The sequence below is a fragment of the Epinephelus lanceolatus genome, chromosome 17 (genome assembly GCF_041903045.1).
Source record: "Epinephelus lanceolatus isolate andai-2023 chromosome 17, ASM4190304v1, whole genome shotgun sequence".
Lineage (NCBI taxonomy): Eukaryota > Metazoa > Chordata > Actinopteri > Perciformes > Serranidae > Epinephelus > Epinephelus lanceolatus.
In genome coordinates, this window is record NC_135750.1 from 8,263,643 (window position 1) to 8,273,563 (window position 9,921).

The following is a 9,921-nucleotide window of genomic DNA, read 5'->3' on the forward strand; positions in this document are numbered from 1 at the left end:
AGACAGTAACGAAAATGTCTAACTGGATAGATGATGAGATTCATGTACTTCTGTTAGTAAGGGTGAACACCAAAAATCGTCAGACCATCTGAAGGAATAACAAGAGACTCTGTCGTTTGTAACCAAATCACAAACCAGCTACAGAACTGCGGTGTAATCAGCATCATGTCCTGCCACCTGTTGCCTCAACCAAACGGAGGATTTCTAGTCAGAGAGAACACTTCACCTGACACAGACAATCTCCTGTTGTTTGCTACATGTGTGAAAGAAAAACTCTGAATATTGTCCAGACCTGATTCTACGGAAATTGTTGGAAGTTAACATAAGAAAGCAGCTCTAAACTAGCTCTGTTGTAGCTTTTGGTTTTTACGCCTCAGTGACGTCCACTTCTGATCCCTTTCCTTAAGTTAATATGTTTATGAGTTGTAAGATGTACAAAAAAAGTTATTTTCCCCTCTTAAACGGTTTCATATTAATAATTTTATTTATTTCAAGAGAAACATAATGATTTGAGCTTTCTATCACTTTAATCCTAGTGTGACCCTTCAGATTTATGTTGCAGCCCTTTAAAAGGCTCATTTATGCTCCCTTTACGTACAAAAATCCATCCATTTCAAACATTGTAAACTTCTCTGCCCTCATACTTAAGTGTAAAAATCAGGTAGAAGGCGTTTTAGTTACGTGTTCGTGTGTAAATATTTATGTAAATTATTTAGGGTTATTTATGTAATGGGTTTTTCAGGTGTGTTTTTAATTGCTGACCTTATTTTTGGTACATGCCAGAGATGGATCACGGAGGCTCAGGTGTAAAAGCCAGTAAGTGTGTGTATGGTGGTGTTGGTGCTTGAAAACATGGTGCTGGAAAAATAAAGACAAGACTTACTGCATGTCCCCTCTCCTGTCTGGTCTCCTCATTGGACACCTCCACCGCACAAGCCAGTAAACATTCAGTGCTTCCTTTATGGTGGCATAGATATGGCCAATACAGTCAAAAGTTTCTGACAACAAAAAACAAGGCGACAGTGGAGGAGGTCATAATATTGTACCTTTTAACAATATTACCAACTTGTTTTGTTAAACTATTATTTTAATTTCTTCGTCATCTCCTATGCTCATATTTTGCTTCAATTACGGTACACTGACTCCATGATTTCTGGTGGTACTGCTCCTTTTCATCTGAGAATATGTGCACAAATACAGACAAAATGAACGTAGAGTACGGACAGAAGGCTCCCTCCGTCTCCATCTCTAACGCTGAGCATAAATGAGCCCTTAAAGTCTGGGACCACTGTAACAGACTGTAGACGAGCTGCATTTACAACACTGTTTCTTTAATTTGCTGTTTTGTAACTAAAATATTGTGTTCGTCTACGGGAGTGTATGAGGTGCTTGAAAAAAATACAATTAAATCTAAAAATAGATTAAACAAAAGTAATCAGAATACAACGTTTCAGTTTAAAAGTATTAAGTCAGTCAACAGCATTTCTCTCCCAGCCCTCTCTGTCAGCTTAGCGGGTGGCATGCACCTGTTCCAAACTATTTTCTGCCTATTCTGTTTGGGGGAGGTAAATACTCCAGTAGCCACTTGTCTGCCTCCTTAGGGGGAAATGTACATAGATTATGTCCACACTAATCCTTCTGCGACAAAAAGGCATTTTGCTTCAATACGGCGGTTGGTGTAAGGGTTTCAACAGATACACTCATCCTTACAAACACACACTTGCACGTATACACACACACAAATTTGCCGTCCATATGTGCACAAGGACGCCGGTGCAATTAACCTTTAGCTGATTCAGTCCTGGTACTCTGTTTGATTGAATAGAGCTGGAGTGTTCCCTAAGCCATAACCACAACCTCATGTGAGTGATTGAGGGAATGTGTGTGTGTGTGTGTGTGTGTGTGTGTGTGTTTTTCTGAAATACTGAATGTTGAGCTTTAAGTAATGAGAGTAGGGGTGGTGGCCTATTTCATAGCTTTCTTATAAATTCCCATGTGTCTATGCCTGTAAATCTGTCTGAGTGTGTGTGTGTGTGTGTGTGTGTGTGTGTTTTTGCCCCTGACTCACCATAAGTGCAGCCACTTCTCCAGCCAATGAGTTTAGACTTTGAGCTTCAGTGTTATGGCCTGGGTTTATCCTGCAGAAGGAGAGTCCTCTGCTCCAGCTTGAGTCCAGCCTGTGGCCCTGGCAGACTGTCATCTGTCAAGAGTCTACTAGCCTCAGGCTCTCTCTTTGTTATTGGCTCCAATGGATTGAGCTAAGTATGTGCTGAAATTATTGGAACCCCCCAGAATATTGGCATGATTCAGAAGAGCCAGCTTATTGTTGCCTTGCATGTGTGTGTGTGCATACACTGTATTTCTTTTTTCATGTTTCTCACTGACTACTTTTACCAATATTACTCCAAATACAACAATATTCCAAATTAGATATAGGTCATGTAAACTGCATATTCCATCTAGATATTCTGAGTCAGGCCTTATTATAGATGTTGCACTCTCTGATTAAGACATGGGATCTGCTGAGATTATTCAGGTTTTAGGAGCCTTCTTTAAATATGTATATGTACGCCCAAAAGAAAAGCCCAAATTTCTTGTTGGAAGGAGAAGTCCACCTACTTTTAAACATTATGAAAGACTTGATCAGCAACAGGTATTTGGGTATGCGCAAATATCACAGTGCTGACCTTTTCAAAAAGATGGTTGAAGGAACGAAAGATGGAGGCTGTGTGACAAGTAGGAAACTTTGAAGAAAACCTATTTTGACATAAAGAAGCAAAGTGGCACAAGCAATTCCAGACGGTCCGTTTCCGTATTTTGACGTGATAAATGACATGTTAGGGCTAGAGTTCTGATACCCATATAGGTATCTAAAATGCTCCAATACTGCCTAAGATGCTGGCTCAGGTATCGGCAAGTACACAAGTCAATGTACCTGTCCGATACCAGATATTTATTGATAAACTTTAAAGTGGTTTCACACTTAAGACAGATTTCCGCGAAAATCAATTCTTTGTCATTCTAAACACTAGCCTCTACAGCAAGTTGCACTTAAAACCCCTAGCAATTACTGTTTTACAGCCGTGAAGAAGAATTAATTTCCGGTAAATAGTGTAACGTTAGCTAATAGCAAAGTCAAGTAAAAAGGTAAGTCAAACTAGATAATGATGCTTTACAAACTGTTCAATCGTAGCCATGCCATACAACAATGATGGCACTCATTTCACATTTACACAGGGTGAGTGCTACACACCTCTTTCTTTGTTTTGTTTATGTTAAAAAAAAAAAAAAAAGGTACTGATCAATGCTCAGTATTGGCCGATATGTTCAGGAATGGTATCAGTAAGGAACAAATGGCATTGGAACATGTGCAATTAGGGCACTGGCCCCTGACAAACAGCCATAACTGGAAGCATGTAGGCCAGAAAATTTGTGAAATCCATTTCCATTCCCACAGCTTTGTAGGAATATTGTCTTTTCTGGAATAAGGGCAGAAAAAAGAATATTTTGTGCATGTAAACATAGTCTTTGTTGTTGCTGTATTTACTCGTACGTATCGTATCATATCTGTGAGTACCTGCACACCTTCTCACTGAATGCTAAAAAGCCATAAAGAGCCTCACCTGGACCTCAGCCATGCAGGAGTAGTGATCCATTTGTCTGTAGTGCAGTTTGTGTCCTTTGCTGTCAGCTGATTCAAACAAGTGCCCAGATGGAGAGGTAAAAGCTGAGCACTTTACTTGTAGCAGTTGCTGGCCTGATTCCCCTGCAGCTCTGCTGTGCCAACGAGCCTTGATAGGACACAAGAGTGCCAACTATTGACCACTTATGTCTGGTCTCGAGTTTTATCAATTTGGTTTAAGTATGAGCTATTGATTTATTAATACATAATCACCTCTCATGCATGTTGTGGCAATGTATGGCCTGAACACTGAAGGGTTTGCATCACTTCACTGTTCCTTTTGTCTCAGTGGACAGAATTTTCAGGGCTACAACAAGTGCAACTATAAAATGTCAAAAATAGTAAATCCTGGCTGTCATAGTTCCCTAATGCCCAATGTGATGATTTCATCTGGCTTGTTTTGTCCAAATAACAATGCCAAACCATCCATTTATTATGAAATAAATGGACTTTATAAACTAATTAGTGATTAATTGATTATGAAAATAGCTGCTGATTAGTTACAAAATTTACTGCACCTGTTAGTTTTAGTGCAATAACAAATCTTCAAGTTAAGAATGAGCTCCTCCTTCACCACTAACTTGCTGTCTGAATGTAGCAGCATACTGGTATAAACCAAGCGGCAATCTCTTGATTACTCCCACTTGAGGCTGGGCGAGTCAATCTCCATGGACACTCATGTTAATGCTCCAAAATTTACAGTAGAAATAAACATGTTTACAGCCTGATACAAAAATGGTTTTGGTATCCATAGCTAATTTCCTCCATGACAAGAGAATGTAACGTAAATTTTTATATCCTCCCGAGACCATTTGTCCCGACGTAAGGACATCACATTTTGGGTTTACTCGACCTTATACTTAATTCTACTTGGCTTAGACTCGTTGTCCTCATTTGTGGACACTTTTTTGTGCCATCTAGTGGTAGTAAGAGCACAATACACTAATCCATGTAAAAACAAGATGGCAGCCATCTCTGCCAAGTCGGTCTGCAGCCAATCCCGACACAAAAGTGGACAAGGTCTAAAACCTGATCACATTTTATGGTTGAAACTTGTTTATCTATGATTAATAATGTTTGTAGTTTTTGATATGGCAACAAACAAAGCTAAAACACTGTTAATTAGGAATTACTCGTTTGAAGACATTGGGACTCGTTTGAGGAAACTGGGACTTAATTATCATTGGCAATGTTAAGTTTTTTATACTTATTGGGTCCTATTGATCCCAAATAGCTAGGCGAAATTAAAAATGCATACCAAGCAAAAGGTCAGGTCTCAGCAGGTTATAACTCTCCCATTTATATTTTAATAAGGCTTTACATTATGCATAATTAAGGGCAGGGTCACTTAAGCGTCAGGCTGTCAGCCAGGCTTCACCACAGTCCACAAGTCAGATCTACCCCTCACTCATCCACAGCTCTACCCTCTTGTCCAAATATGGCCACTTCAGGCTCCAAAAAAACAAGACAGCAACAGCCAAAATGTCAACTGGAGGCTTCAAAATTACACAATTATGGGGGAAGATGGAGGAATCAATGTTACATCAGCTTGGCTGGGAAAAAACACGATGAACCTCTTGATCAACAAACGACAATTCTCTGTGACCACCACTGAAGTTTTTAAGACGAATGTGCTGTTGTCCATCAGTAATTATCGATGTAAAGCAGTGTGTTTAGATCATTGCAGACAAGGGTGCAGCACTGAGAAACTAAATTCAGTTGACTGAGCTTCCCTTTTTACGGCAGACCTTCAGTAAGTAGTTGTGCTGTGGCATTTGACTTGCTGTTATTGTCTGGCTTCTACATAAATGTGCATGTGTGTATAAGGTAGTTTTGTGTTTATTGTATGTTTGAAGGTAACTTGGTGTATGCCTTTGTAAATATGTGTATATAGTATGTGTTCACATGTATCTGTGTGTGCATGTATCTATATATGTGCACGACTATATGATCCTGTATCAGCCCGTCTCCCCTGCAGCGAACTCATGCTATAACATGGCTGTGCTAGCTTAGAGTCATGCAGCGTGCTGTTGTGCGCTACTAACTCACACAGCTCTATTAATTAGCTGTTTGATGCTGTTAATTGGGCTCCCACTGCTGCACTAATTGATAACGCCATTGCCATTGACAACACGAAACACAAACACAGAGAAGTCTCTCGCCGACAACCTATTCAAGCACCAGAGAGTGAGAGTGGGTCGGGTGAAAAGCAGGAGGAAGTGAGGGATGAGAGTCAGCAGCAAAAGGCCTGGGGAGGAGAGAAAAGAGAGACAAAGAGAGATGAGATGGGGGAGTAAAGAAAGGGCAAGATGTTAGATTTCTTCATGTTTTACAATGCAATGTCTAAAAGTTTTTCTCCATATTGATTACTGTTTTGGTATTCACGACTTGTGGCTAACTCTCACAAACAACAGTCTGTGTTTAGGTTTCCATTGGATGAAAATGTAAATGCAATCTCATGTGTCAACGCCTGGTAATAGCAATATCATCTTTCTATTGCTCTGTGATCTGCATAGCTCCACATCCCTCCCCTCTCTAATGGCACTGTTCAGCTATTCATTGAAATGTCTGTTATCATATATAGCGTGTGTTTTTACCTGTCACTGTCTCAGACCGTGAGATGCCAGCGCTGAACATTGGAAGCCAAAACAATATTATATGAGCAGTCACATTAGAAAATTCATTTTGAGAGAGGGAATGTTTATATCGGAATTTCACCAATTAATATTTCACCTGGGTTCCACGGAAAAGTTCAATAATTGTTATTTTTTGTGAGCGAAACTCTGCAGAAGCTCTGCTTTTACAGCTGCAGCCAAAGAGTCACTGACAGAATGCCTTTCATTTACACTTTTTTAAATGGATCCTGATGACTCTTGAATTTATATAAGCTGTTTAGATCACTGAATTTTGACACCATGTATTATCACCTTGGTAGGTCTGTATTTCATCCTGAAAGCACAGATTATCAGTTGTCGTAAGAGCAGAAGAAATAATTGTCAGTTTTAAAGGGATAGTGCACCCAAAAATGAAAATTCAGCCATTATCTACTCACCCATATGCCGATGAAGGCCCTGGTGAAGTTTTAGAGTCCTCACATCCCTTGCGGAGATTGGCGGGCGGAGCGGCCAGCACACCTAATGGCAGACGGCGCCCCAGACTAACGTCCAAGAACACAAAATTGAATCCACAAAGTATCTCCATACTGCTCATCCGTAGTGATCCAAGTGTGCTGCAGCCGCGACATAAAAAGTTGTTTCGAAAAAAAGAACTCTGTTTTTAGCCTCATAGTAGCCTGTAGCCGTGTTTACATCACGGGGAGACAGCAGTAACCACAGTAGCTAAAAGATCTATTGCACTACGGTCTTTTAGCAAAGGACAGCCCAACATGTCTGAAGACTTTGAAATTGAGGAGGAACAGCATTTCTTTGTTGAGCCGTATTTGTTTGAGCCCGAGTATACGGACGGAACTCAGGCTACTGGACGAAGCAGCCGCCGCAGCTCATGAGCCTAACCCTCAGCCAGCCGCAGAATACCGGAGTCGAGCACTGGAAACCTGGTGGTGTAGTTGTTTCAAATGCAAAGCAATGCCAACGGATGAGGAAAGTCTTTGTTGCTCAGACTGGGAATTGGCGATGCCTGCACTTGAGAATCTGGACATCAGTACTGACGAGACTGCTGCTCTTCAGAGACCGATCACCCTGAGCGCGCACACACGTGAGCGCAGAGCACAGAGAAGCAGTCAGAGCTACAGGCTACAGTGAGGCTAAAAACAGAGTTCATATGACATTTTTTGAAACAACTTTTTATGTCGGGGCTGCAGCATACTTTGATCACTACGGATGGACAGTATGGAGATACTTTATGGATTCAATTTTGTGTTCTTGGACGTTAGTCTGGGGCGCCGTCAGCCATTAGGTGTGCTAGCCGCTCCGCCCGCCGATCACCGCAAGGGATGTGAGGACTCTAAAATTTCACCAGGGCCTCCGTCAGCATATGGGTGAGTAGATAATGGCTGAATTTTCATTTTTGGGTGCACTATCCCTTTAATAGTATGTGTTTTAGCTACACTAGAAGTGCGGTTTTGGGGATGACACTGGTTGGTTGGTTGGTTGGTGAGTCCACCACTATGTTCCAGACTTACACTTCTTAAAAAATATTGGATACATTCCCATCAAATTTTACAGACATTTATGGTCCCCAGAGGTTTAATCCTAATGACTTGAGGGATCCACTGACCTGTCATCTAGTACCATCAAGAGATCGAAGTTTTGCATATCTAGTGAAATATCTCTACATCTGAACTGGCACAGCATTTGGTACAGATATTTGTGGTTCACAAACAATGAAGTCCTCTGACACAGTTTAAAATATCTTGATAACTATTGGATGAAGTCGATATAGCTGCAGCTGGAGCTGCTACATGATCCGCCCACCTAGGCGTCATACCACAATCAGCCTCTTTACACCCTGGTCTGGAAGTGGAAGTCCTGAACAAATCCTAAGTAAGCATTCAGCTAGATATGATGTGTACGATTAAAAGAGAGGTTACTTGAGGTTTGGTTTGGGGTTGGGTTAGGTTAGATTTAAACGCTTAGGGTGAAGGTAAGGGTTACATCTCGCCACTGGTTGAATCACACCATCGTGTATAGTGAATTATAAAGTGCACCACTGCTATGTTTGGCCTCATATTTATTTACTACAGCATCGCGTTGTAGCAGGGTTCAAATAACTGTCGCATTGGTGAATGTGTCTTGCACTGGTGGTGGATGTATTATGCACTAATTGCATTAACAACATGACATCATCAAAATTTGATGGCATAGGGTGAAAACAGTAAAAAGGATCAAAATTTTTAAAAAAAAATAGTTTGTATAGTTATGACCAAATACCTGCAAACTCAGGCCTCACCTGGACTTTGCGTTTGCTGCTAATAAGCACATATAAGCATGCTTACAGGCTACACTGTGCTGACCATGGTGAACCTTAGGTGCTAAATACAGTCAGGTCCATAATTATTTGGACAATGATACAGTTGTCATCATTTTGGCTCTGTACACCACCACAATGGGTTTTAAATGAAACAATGAATACCTGCTTAAAGTGCAGACTCTCAGCTTTCATTTAAGGCTTTTTTCAAAAATGTAGTATGAACCGTGTAGGAATTACAACCATTTCTTCACACAGTCCCCCAACTTTAAGGGCTCATAAGTATTTAGACAAACTAACATAATCATCAATTAAACAGTCAGTTTTAATACTTGGTTGCAAATCCTTTACAGTCAATGACTGCCTGAAGTGTTGGACACATAGGCATCATCAAATGCTGGGCTTCTTCCCTGGTGATGCTCTGCCAGCCCTTTACTGTAGCCGTCTGCACTTCCTGCTTGTGTTTTGGGTGTTTTGCCCTCAGTTTTGGCTTCAGAAAGAGAAACGCATGCTCAATTGGATTCAGGTCAGATGATATGACTTGGCCATTGCAGAACATTCCACTTCTTTGCCTTAAAAATGTCTTTGGTTGCTTTTGCAGTATGCTTCAGGTCATTGTCCATCTGCACTGTGAAGCATCATCCAATGAGTTTTGAAGCATTTGGTTGAATCTGAGCAGATAATGGTGCCCCAAACACTTCAGCTTTCATCCTGCTGCTCTTGTAAGCAGTCACATCATCAATAAATACAAGAGAACCAGTTCCACTGGCAGCCATACATGGCCATGACATAACAGTACCTCCACCATGCTTCACTGATGAGGTGGTGTGCTTTGGATCATGAGCAGTTCCTTCCCTTCTTCCTTCTCTTGTCTTCCCATCATTCTGGTAATTGATCTTTGTTTTATCTGTCCACAGTATGCTGTTCCACAACTGTACAGGCTTTTTAGATGGTTTTTGACAAACACTAATCTGGCCTTCCATTTTTAAGGCTAACCAATGGTTTGCATCTTGTGATAAACCCTCTGTATTTATTCTAGTGAAGTCTTGTCTTGCTTACAAGAGCAGCAGGATGAAAGCTGAAGTGTTTGGGGCTACATTATCTGCTCAGATTCAACCAAATGCTTCAAAACTCATTGGACGATGCTTCACAGTGCAGATGGACAATGACCTGAAGCATACTGCAAAAGCAACCAAAGACATTTTTAAGACAAAGAAGTGGAATGTTCTGCAATGGTCAAGTCACATCATCTGACCTGAATCCAACTGAGCATGCGTTTCTCTTGCTGAAGCCAAAACTGAGGGCAAAACACC